This window comes from Manduca sexta, chromosome 28 (genome assembly GCF_014839805.1).
Source record: "Manduca sexta isolate Smith_Timp_Sample1 chromosome 28, JHU_Msex_v1.0, whole genome shotgun sequence".
NCBI classification, from domain to species: Eukaryota; Metazoa; Arthropoda; class Insecta; order Lepidoptera; family Sphingidae; genus Manduca; species Manduca sexta.
Window position 1 is genome coordinate 4,877,688 of NC_051142.1, and position 12,563 is coordinate 4,890,250.

At 36.8% G+C, this 12,563-nt stretch overlaps 1 protein-coding gene across 8 annotated transcripts in view; it reads right to left on the bottom strand.

Annotated features, from left to right (window-relative positions):
- LOC115451204 (ras GTPase-activating protein raskol) overlaps positions 1–12,563 on the bottom strand; it is a 168,385-nt gene that overhangs the window by 49,361 nt on the left and 106,461 nt on the right. Inside the window, exon 1 of one of the 8 annotated variants that reach the window (XM_037444203.1) lies at positions 12,174–12,451. The exons of 5 other annotated variants lie outside the window; for them this stretch is intronic. The gene's annotated coding sequence lies outside the window, so the exon portion shown is untranslated. Of the gene's footprint in view, positions 1–2,328; positions 2,702–12,173; positions 12,452–12,563 lie in introns of those variants that run through there. 2 more of the 8 variants (XM_037444202.1, XM_037444204.1) reach the window with 2 other exon arrangements.

Genomic DNA, 12,563 nt, shown 5'->3' on the forward strand with positions numbered 1-12,563 from the left:
GTTCAATTTTCTTGAAAATAGTCTACGCCAATTGAAGGCTACAGAATCTGTCTTCTTTAACAAGCGGCGTCAGAAAAATTGTCTAAATAATGCGTGATATGTCCGATTTTCTCTTATATTTTTTTATTTCAGAAACTAATGATATAGTTCTCCACATCTATTGGAAAGAAAGTTTTTATTATTGACACAATAAAAATATAACATATACAATAAAATGAGAGAAAAACAAAATATAACAATTATATCTAGTATGCCAACAATAAGAACACTCGTTCAGTTCCTTGCTGGGCCCTTATTCTGTATGATAGTGTAAACGCGTAACGCGGCCGTGTCATGTTATCTTCGAGAAATGTGTGTGGAATGGTATTCTGTAAGCCAAATTTCTATAGTCCTAAACATGATGCGTTGTGTTACGTGCTAGTTACACACTGTCAAAATAACGTGCGGGATAGAGAATAAGGCCCCTGCAGTACCAGCCTGACTGATATTGCAGTATTGATTTTTAATGAGGGACTCAGGTAACGTACGGACACTAAGGATCATTCAATCGATTTTAAATATATAAAACACTAGGGGCTATGGCAGGCCACCGCTCCACCGACCACTGCAGGACCGGCGCGGGCGTGCTAGCATCTAAATCATTCGAAAGATTAGCACGCAACGACCGCAGCTTCGACAACACTGGGCTATAAATCTAAGACATAAACTGTCACAACTTTCTGATACATTGTGTTGGTGTGTCTTTTGTTTAGTTTTGGCTCAAAACGCTCGTTAAAATAAAATTTATAACTAATATAGTCAATCAAAAATAGTTTGTTGTTTGTGTCCCGTATGTTGAAATGTTGGAACACATTTACCGGGCATATCGGGAATTTGACTCGCCAAGTTTATTTTCCTTTACATTAATGCATACGCAACATTACATTTCGAAACACTGAAGATAAAATGTATTGATTATAAAAGGTTATTGGGTCCATGAGTAACAGCTAACCATAATAAGACAGTTCGTTGGTCAATACATCAATTCAGAATTCGCAATTTGTTCTCAACTAAAGTTTATTCAAACTGTATTTCACCGAAATTATTTTACCATTGAATCACCATTCTTGAAAATCAATTGAAACCTAAAATGTCACAGATTAAATGAACACATCATCAGATTGTTTAAAAAACTGCAAATCTTGACATTACTTGTTTAGCCGTGATTCAATGGACTTATCGTTGAATCTTGATAATAAAATTCTGATAGCGAAAAGAAAGATAATTGGCTTCGTCATTGACCCTGTTTTATATAGTAAAGCCATGTTTCACCTCCACTTAGCAATTTACATTGTAGCGAAAATGTATTCACGTAAAATAGAAAATACCGCCGTGCCGCAACACCGAGAGCTACTCAAGATGGTCACTTAAGACTTTGCAGTTGGCAAGCACTCGGAAAATCCGGGAACGTAAAGAAATTTTACCTTGGAAAGCAAAGATGCAGATGAGAAAAAAAAGAGTATATTTCCTCACTGAATCTTTAAATTTGGATTATGGAATATGCCAGAATCTTATTGGCTTGTATGATACTTGTAACAAAAGACTCACAGCAAAATGTCTCATTAAAACTATGATGATTTTACACAAATCCGTCAACATAAAATTTCATAATTGTTATCTTTTTGTAATCTCCATTCTTTATCGTAATCTCATTTGTTTGCTTAAGTTTCATCACTCGTTTTATATTGTCACAAACATTCCATGTTAGTAATATATCACACTGTACAATTAACGTTCTTTCAACCCATAGAGCACAAAAGAAGAGGCTCAAAAGATTGTAGCGAATAAAGCACATCCGTAGAGGACAACAGCTCGATAACTAATGACACTACACTATAGAGGTATAAATCATGCTCATAATAGTGAGTAGTCGACAGCCGACACGAAGACGTCCAAAGGAAACAGACGATTTGCGACGGATATCGCCATTTGGACAAGTAGAGCAAAGTGTTGAGTGAACCCTTGAACTCGGTTATTAATCTCACTCATTACGGAGCCCGCCTACAATGGCACCGTTGTTGCACGGCCGCGGCTTAACGATCGCACTAACATCCAAATCATGCGCAGTCAAAACGTGCATATACTTTATATTTTCAAGAATTAATAATAATGTAATTCATTTTTATTTTTACGTCTAATTAATATTTATTTATAGTTATTTATTGTTCGCAAACACAATTACATCATGCCTACTCGACGATCATGACATAAAATAGTCTATTGGGGTCATATTAGAACAATATACAATGGAAAATGATTGACATGCTGCCAACAACCGTCGCACATTACCTGTCGTAATATTTCAGCAAATATATCGTTTCAATACAATGTTAACTCCAGTTTACCGCAGACGAGGTAAAACGTCTTATTTTCCTTCAAAATCTAATTAAATAGTTGAAGTTTAGCAATAAATATACGGTTGTTTATTCACGTGGAGAGCAACGCGGCTAAAATAGAATCGCACCAAAATAAACATACACGTCATAAACAAAACACAAACGGCAAGCACGGCACAACACTCAACATCCACCGAACTGAGATAGTATTCGTCACTCGGTTACACATTCCCTTTTGGCCTGGCCGCCGGGACCTCTTCACTTTCGTACTATTACATGAATTAAAGACAGACAAGCGCGTGACTATCTTCATTCACAGATAGCAATACACTGAACGTAGGCGCGTAGACGACTGCCGGGCAGCCAGCGCGCATAATCTGCGTACGCGCAAGCCACACGCTCACAACGACGCAAACTGCGAACCGTTTATTTAGTATTCAAATTTTTCAATTCGGACGTGCTCAATTAAATACAAAATAGTGCATTAAGTTGTTTTTCTTTGCATCCATATAATAAAGACAGAATGTATTACAAAACTAATTGTAATATTAATAATATAAACGAAAAATCGAAATTGACACTACATACCCATAGTAACAAAGATTCAAATTGATGCAACTATCGGTGAGTTTAATCCTTACAAAATATTTACTTTAAATAAATACTAGTTAGTAGAAGCACGTCAAGCTCCGGAGGGTAGGTTGTGCACACGCACTTGTGTAATTATTTTAAGCCCGCTAGACGAGGACGGGTAAACAGGGAGGCAGCTGGAATGTCGATCTTGTGTACAAAGATATCTCCACACTATAAAGTAAATACTAAAATTACGTAAGGAACACAGCATGGCTTAATTTAAACTGTTTAGAAGATTTATCGAGCAGTAAATGTATTCCGTTGGTTGCGTCTTGAAATGCTGTGTGATGAAAATGAATATAGGGAAGTCAACATGACTTTAATTCCTTGAACAATAAAGGCTAATATTTAATCTATTTTCTATACAAGAATTACCTAAAAGAAAATATTGTTTAACTAAAATATCGACCATAACGTATTATTATAGACTCATCGAATACAATTTATGAAAATAAATAACACTTGCACACCACCAGCGATAAGGTCATGCAATACCTAAACAGGTAAGAAATGATTACCCTACAAGGTTTTTAAGGGAAAAAAACATTAAAAATAAAATATTGGAGATCATAACGTATTACACAATAATTATTGATTATAATGAGAAGACATCGGACGCTTATAAGGTTCATAATTGCTGACACCTACTTACAAGTGGGCCGCGTGACCTTTCGCCTACTTTTATATAGAAATAACAACGCAATTTTACCACAAGGCCCTCGTAATCTCTTATGGTATTCTCGGATCTAATAATATTTAAAACAAATAATTTATCAATGTTTCCGAACACATATTTTCACGAACGAAAACAGCAATATAAGTTACAAATGCTACTATCAGGAAAGTGAGCTTATCACTTAAAGTATATTTAAATATGTATGTATAATGATTACTGTAAATGTTGGAGGCAAGCTAGTAACTCACAGAGAAGTCGACCTTGAGAGGAGCGATGTTACACTTGCGTTGTTTTATACCAACGGACTAGTTCTCAGAGCCTTTATTTTCAAAGATATACGCAATGCGAGTACACATGGCGAATACAAAAATAATGCACCACGCTGTGTACAATATGTCAAGAATGCACATTGTGAATCTACTGTGAAACTTATTATTAAACATGTTAAATGCCAGTTATTTTATTCGGTAAAGCTAGTCGTAAAATCAAATATATTTCGACGTTAATCCAGAATATTTTGCTCCAATTTAAATCTTGACATATCTTCTAGAGAAAATAATAAACGAGGACAGAATTTATCGCACACGTTAAAAATAGAGAAAGGAATACGTTCTAAGCTTATTTTATGGTTCTTTTAAGTACACGATCGACCCACGCTAATCTCTCGGTGCAGCGACATTTACAACAGAATGCAACCCAATTTATCAAGTAGGCAATTAGTCTGTGAGATCAGAGCCGCCAACGGATTCTGTAACAAGACCGGCTTATCAGCGACGCGTAGGTGCTGCGTATGACAGTGGGCGGCTGAACTTGGCAACTATTGTGCAACCAGCCACAAACGGACCTGCATTAAACCCTTAAAATCACAATACTGAGGTAAAGATAATGTTTTGACAAAAACAACAATGCCGTGAAGTCATTGTACAATAGAACCCGTGGTTGCAACCGCCTTTGTCTATTCAGGGTTCGGATGATTAACATTGAGATCATCGAGTCGTAGAACACACTAACCGTGATACAGGGTCTCACATAAATCACAAGTAACAAGATTATTAATATGATTGAAGACAACTGGTCCTTTCATATACAAAAAATCACTAAATTTAAACACCCACATTTTGTTTTAACGAACCATTTGTTTAACAAAGTAATTTTATCTACACAATTTTAACTAGGACGTATTAAATCATACCAACAAAATGGTGTAATGTATGTCGCGAACGCATTAGTACTGGCATGATGAAAACGCACTCCATTATCCTGTCATTAATGAAAGTGATTACACGTCCAAAAAACTGATCGAACGATAAAACGGTAGCGATCAATTACAAAACAAAACGGTTTTATAGAAGTAGTTCATTGATGCCGCCAGTGACGAGGAAAGAACAAAAAGTAGAATAAGTAACGAACTTTCGTTGGAGAGAAGTGTGCCAATAGAATGCGAGGCGATATGCGTGCGCGCAGACGGACGAAGCAACATGAGCGGTGGAAATGCACCGAATAACTGCATAAGTAATTACAACAACGGTAGCTAGTGAAACCGATGATGAAGAACCACGTAACGTGAACAGAAGTTCAAAGCCACTGAACAATCAATTTATGATCAAAACAGGTCAAGAATACGCAGCAACTAACATTTAATCACCGAACCGTAAAACTGTAGTTATCAACAAAACACGACTGCACGCTTTGATGAGCATAAACGATGAGAATAGAAATTATAGACGAAATATTTTTAAATACTATTGTACAGCAGAGTGTCGACGTACAGTGAAGAAGAATGCGCCGCCTTACAAATGCTCAATGAAAGAGATTAAGCACGCAACGTGCTTAGCACACACGGACAACGCATTACCGTTCCATCGACTTACTGTTGCGGATAGGTATAAGTACACTGACACACATTATGAACTCAAATCGGAATATTTACGAGAAAACAAATTAGTATCTAAAATAACTTGGTAATATTAATTTAAAAATAGCGATTCAAAGTGTAAAAAAAATTTAATCACTTCCTCGCGAGGGATTAAATGCACCTGCCTTTATTACGCTCGTAAAGTTCCTTTACAAAAATAGAATCGAAATATGTGCGGAATAGAAATTAGATAATATATGAAATCTAGGATTTAGGCTTTCTCTGTACACAATTCAATCGGCAGTCCATGTATTAAATTTTAACAAACATCCAAACATACAAACAACATAACATACTTTCACACTAACAATATTACGTCAGAATACCAATCAACTCACAAAAACAACCTTAATGAAATTGGTTCCAAACCAAACATTAACGACATTGTCATTCGGCACTCATCATGCGTCATTTATGTGGAATTGCAGTGAACATTTCCGCATCCGCTGCGGACGACGCGAACGGCGAACTGTTTCGGGCGTTTTCGTTCAGATAAAAGCTTGTAAAGCTGCAGTTTAGTACGGAGGCATATTTAGGTGACGCGTCGGCTTGGTAAACAGTGTCAGCTATAAACTGTTGTTTGGATGGACGCCAGCTTGTATCCCGATCGGGTGCCGCCCGCGTCCCGGATCGATGAAACATAATACGGTATTTACAATTATAATGTGCCTTTCCGGGATGTTTTTGTCAATATTTTTTTCATTATGAAGTAACAATTACAAACGAACATATTTTTAATCATGTGCATTATAGAATTAATGAAGGAATTATAGAAGAAATATTGGAGAGAAATAAATTTATTTTCTGTTGAATATCGTTCAATACTTTCATTTGTGAAATTTATCATTTTTTTTAAAATAAATATATGTACAAGCTATCTGTCAAGAAATTACGTCACATTCATAAACTCTATAATATTACAAATAAACAAACATGAAAAAGATCATTATGTTATAAAAATGTGATAATACGAACGTAAACAATTTCCATTAACAATATTTTATTTTATCGTACAATTCTATAAAATGGTATCTAAGATCTTCGCAGCTGCGAACAGGAAACTGGATGTTAACGATCTAAAAGAATTGTAGGGCTATGGCCTGATTAACTTATAGAGGATGTGAAAGTCTTGTTTCTAGTAATTAACTATCTGCCTTTACAAGTGATTTAAATTCTTTAAATAACACGACATTTTTCTCATTGCATACTATTATATATATAATATTGAATTCGTTTTCTGCATTGCGTGCTCTATCGCATCTTACAAAGTCATCTTTACGTACCATCGATTTGAAGCTTTTTTAAAGCAAGGTTTTGCATTTTTAATCTATGTCCTTGGGTCACGAACTGTTTTTTCATTCATTCATTGTTTGAAAATCCAACCCCTTTTAAACCCTTACTTTGCCTTAGGAAAGTAAGGAAGCAATTGAGTTACTAATTGTCCTGCCAGCTGCACAAGCGTGTTGCAATAAAGCAAGTTATTTAATTATAAAGAATTTTCGCAGCATTTTCAACGCTGGAACATGTGCAAATGAAACCTCTATGGCAGTGGTTCTCAAACTTTTTAAATGACGGAACCCTTTTGGGAAGCAAAATACTTGATGGAACCCTACAATAAAACAATTGTTTTTATAAGTGTATTTTTTATTAATCAGCATAATAAAAGTACAATGTCACAGTTACTAATTATTATTGAGAGAGGTGTTTTGATTTTTTTTTTCTAAATTCTTGCGGAACCCCGACAGAGGTATCACGGAACCCTAGGGTTCCGCGGAACACACTTAGAGTATAGCTGCTCTATGGTAATGTGGTCATGCATACGCTATAGCAACATTAAAAATGCCATGCGGTAAAAAGTGAAAGTATATTATGTACGTAAACATCGAGTTATGTAAGTCGGAAATTAATCTACTTTTATGGGCGTGTTAATCCTTCAACAAGGTGCAATAAGAACACCTTTAATGATTGGTTGTTGCTGCGAGCTGCTTATTATCTAGTGATCGTTTAAGAGCATTACAATTATGAATGTACTTTTTTGTTATTACATTCAGTCAACAAAGAAAATATATTAAGACGCAGATTTCACCAACCTGTCACCAAACTCTATATTAATGAAAAACTGCTGTAGCCTTCGGCAACTACCCATTTCATAATGCAATTTTGCAAAACGGTGTAGTGTTTTTCGGTAAAAAGAAGACAGCGTTTGAGCGCCGCGCCGCGTTAGTATTAGAAAGCTTAGCGGTAGTATATATTAGTAGTAGGTATGCATCCAATACGCACAGTTTCCCATCCATTACGAGTGATTACACTAATCGCTCAAATTAACCGAACAATCCTAAACAAGATCGAATTCGTGACTATCACTAAACGGTACGGAATCAGTACAAGACTTCGCACGATTTGTACAATGTTTCCTTCTTGCACTAACTGAGGTAAGACTCCTTTTCAGAATGAATCTAACACGGCTTGCAATTTGCTCGCAGGTGCAAGATATCTAATTTATATTCAAAGGTAAGGTTTGAGTTGATAGATGACTAATTATGATTCAATAGTGTTTGTAATCCAAATTTCTAGGTGATATTTCGACAACAATTTGTTTTCACCATTAATTTCATCAAAATAAAGTTCATAACTCTTCAAATCTATTTTCACCACATACATTACACTGCATCGCATTTTGTGTATGTCATTAAAAATGAAAAACACACAGTTGAAAAACACAACTTTTATGTGCACAGCCATGTCACTCGTACACTTCAAATATAATTGATACGGCAACCCGTAGTTAAAATCCGGACAACTTTTCTCCGTGTATTTCAATCAGGTACAGTAGTGAATTCCGTTCGAAAGCGAATATAAATTACTCACTACTTTCCACTGCACAGACAGTATCAATTGACATTTGCGTTAAGGGTAATATCAATAAAACAATCGATATGCTTTCGTCACGTTTTCGTTTCGTACAACTGTGTCAAGAACTATCTTCGGAAACCGTCATACACCGACCAAATACTCAATTTGAAAATCTGTCAATTAATATTCTTTAATGAAATGGTTAAAGTTCACTATGGCGTAACGTTTAACATAACAGTGGAAGTACAATACTTGTAAAACGTGCATACAATCTCCAAACACTTTTAAACTGTTGTTACGAGATAATTAAAATAAATGACTTGGGTAAGATACTGTGAAGAATATTTGAATGATGTTCCGTATTGGAGCGAACGGTGTTTATTATTTAGCTGCATTTCATTTAAAAATAGACGTATCTCGTAACCATGGCTGAGAGTACCACAGTTTCGATACTCCTCTAAATACATTACATAACCTTATTTTTTGTTGTGTCTACGCATTTCAAATTATGTACCGCAGATATAATTACATCCAACAATAATTCTGTTAGTAGAAAGCCCGCTATAACTCGTGATTACAGCTGTCAAATTACTAGCATACATCGATTTCCGGGCGGCAACTTAAGCACCGGAACTTTGGGGGAATGACCGCGATTTTCATTGCCGTGTCGCTGTCGGCGGGCGCATTAGTATTGACAGGGCAATGCGAAAATTGTCACCTTAACTACCGTTCTGTACTACGTCCACCTGCGTGGGCAAATATACAAGCATTATGCAGCTATGAAGATAAAATGCATTTGCATTTAATACTGAGTGCGGGCTGGCAATCTTTGACTCACAACCAGGCTCAATTGTTAAGTACAAATTAAGATACAATTTAATCTCTGGCAGAATAACGCGCTAATTGAGATGCTATGTTAAGAATGCTAATGAGTTGAAATGGCATAACTAGCACTTGAAATAAGGACATTTTAGAAACTTGTTGATAAACATTGTAACCAAAAAGTTCCACCTTATTCGCTAACCCAAGTAGATACTCTATAATGCTCTCTAATAATGAATATGCTCATATTCTCTAAGGAAACAATTCCATGACCGCATTCGACGCAGTGAAGATTATTTAGGTCCTGCGCACGGTGAGGTCGATCACAGTTTATGAGTAAACAGAGACCTCTGGCCATGATTAACAAGTCTCGTGTTACGGACACAGTTCGCCGCACAAATTAATGTGCCAACATGCCCTGAAAACCGATAAATAGGGGACACCACATCAGCTGTGAACCACATCTGGCCGACGAGAATTTTAGGGACAAATTTATAATCTGTTGCGCAATAAAATTGAGCTTAAAAAAATATTATGAGATAACAAAAGCAATACTAAGTGAATTATCGTAAACTCTACGAATAGTAGAACTTGTAGTGAGATCGAAAAATGTTCGTAATAGTACACGACATGTATATACATGTCAGTGCTCTTATATCCATATGGATATAAGAGCACTGATACGTCAATTAATTAGGCAATAAATTATTTAATAATATTCAATTAATGTGTTAATATATTAATGTTTTAATCATTAATAAACTAACAGCGTTCACAAATCTCTACAAATTACCCAATAATGACTAAAATTATTAGAGTACTTTAAAAAAAATCAACAAATACGAAAAACAATATTCTAATCAATTTGACTTATGTTTATGGAACCCAAATGTTCCGTAAATATCCAGAGTTATCCACGCGGTGCGTGTTCTCACGGCACTTTATCGACTTCTTGAGGAATTCCGTGACGATAACCACACCTATCTCTCGGCCGAGCACACCGAATTTATACGATGACGTTTAATACGCTGTAAAATTGGGATAGTTGATAGGACATAAAAAGTTACTTCAAATAGATCATCACTATGTTTACTTAAAGCGCAACTTAACGGGCCCCTTTCATCTTACATTTACAAACATGTAAGGAATTTTATACGACAGCTGTGAACTTTTTGCAAAGAACACTTTTTTCTAAATATAGGCGATTAAAATTCCAACGCATGTAGGTAGTGCCCGAATAAAATTCTCGCCGCATTCAACGGTTGATGCATGGTGTGGGTGAAAGACGTGGTTTGCTTGACAAGTACAGCCCATTGGCCTATTATGTATCGTTTACCTGTGTCCGCCTAACGATTTGATATTCAACCGATGTTTGCAAGCCTTTTTGCAAGCTCATGACAACATAAAGCGTTTGATTCGCTTTTTGTAATTATATTAATTACTAAGGGACGTATTGAGCAGCTGGGCAAAGTTAAAAAGTTAAAATGGCTGCACTCGAACACGGCAATGAGACGTACTTGAAAACAAAACAACTGGTCCTTATTATTCGTGGAAGAAATCAGGGTGAGTAGTCGTTATTGTTTGAGGGTAGATAACAATAGAGCTTTGGAGCAGGTAGCGCGATGCGGGTCATGCCGACAGCCCAGCAAGATGTTGCGACGCCGCGCCGGCAGAACACGTGCGGGCATGATTCCAAACCACACAGGGAGACATATTCCCATATAACTTTGTTTTAAGACTATTGCAAAGTTCGAGGGTAAGTATTGAAATCAGAATTTATCCCATTTTTTTAAAATCGGTAGTCACAGAGCATTGAATACGAACAGTATTGTTAAAAACACATTCAATAGAGAATTCATTCGGGTGTATCAAAAGGTTTTATTCATTGAAGACAAACCAACCGCGAAGTGTTGGCCTCTCAGTCACGCCACTGGATCACAAGATTTATCTCGAGGAATGTTGTTCAATATTTGAAAATAAAACACGATATGGAATCACGTTAGCTGCTGAGACTAATTCTTTAGAGTCACAATAACTGCAGTTTTATTTTATGGGATTAAAAGTTTACTGTAGTAGAAGTAAAGGCTGGGAGAAAAAAATATAAATAACATGACTTATTTGCCGCAATTTAGCAAAACCTATACAGCATTTCCTTCATCAGTAAACTTAAATCATTGGGAAATAGAAGGATCTTAATTCTGCATTTGCTACATTTTCAGTCAAAGGCAGAGAAACTTGTTTTGTTGTACGTCTATATAATAATTTATATCGTAAGGGGTGGATGGACGTGGGTACTGCAGTGGGCAAAGTTATATTTAGGCTGCACGCACGGTATGAACCAGCGACGTGTGATAGCTAGCCTACTGGAGAGTGGAACCAATCTAGCGAGAAAGTAATTGATTTATCACACAAGAGTGATCCACAGGGCCACTGTCAGCGCTATCGAGTGACCTTACACATTATGAAAGTTGCCATTTACACAGGTAGAGAATCGCGGGTGGCGAGTGGCGACACGATGCATCGTTTCGAAAGTTTGCGCCGCCTTTAAAGTTCAGATTTCGAATCTGTAGTTACGTAAGTTGCTAAAACTTGTTTATAAGCTTTCTTCGAGTAGTACGATAAGTCGGATTTCATTGCCTTAGCTAATAAAGTCAATAACAACGTGGGTTTTATAATTTTTGCTGTTGATACAGTTTTCATACATCACATTATAAAGGATTCTATTTATCACTAGTCTTACATATAGAAGTGTTGTACGGTTGCTATACAGAACAATTACATGTCTTGTAGAGCAAGACGTGCAGACACGATCAAGTTGCCAGTACAAGTAATTTAAGTACAGCTAAACAGCGCGCATATCGTTCAATTTACACATAGACCACTACGCATAGAAACTTACTTTAGACGCACAAAACACAACACAAAAGTAATAGGTAAATGGTCACCGAACAAACCACACTGTTTCACATAGAACGTAACACTTGGACAAAAGAACGTAATGAATCCACGAAACTGGCACAATGGGGCCCGGTATTTCAGCCGGTGCTGACCGCGGAGTTCCTGCTCATTGTGGTCAAAAGCCAGCAGTGAGTAGAGCAGCGCACTGCACAGTGTTCACAATGGCACGAAGCGCTCCGGAGGCGCACGAGTGCGACGCGCGCGCGACACGGACTGCTGGCGACTGTTTACTAACGTCGGTGCCGCACCGGCCCGGTGTGCATCCAAACAGTAGGGTTGCCTACTCTACAGTCCGTATACTAGCTATTGTCCGCGACCACGTCCGGTGGTA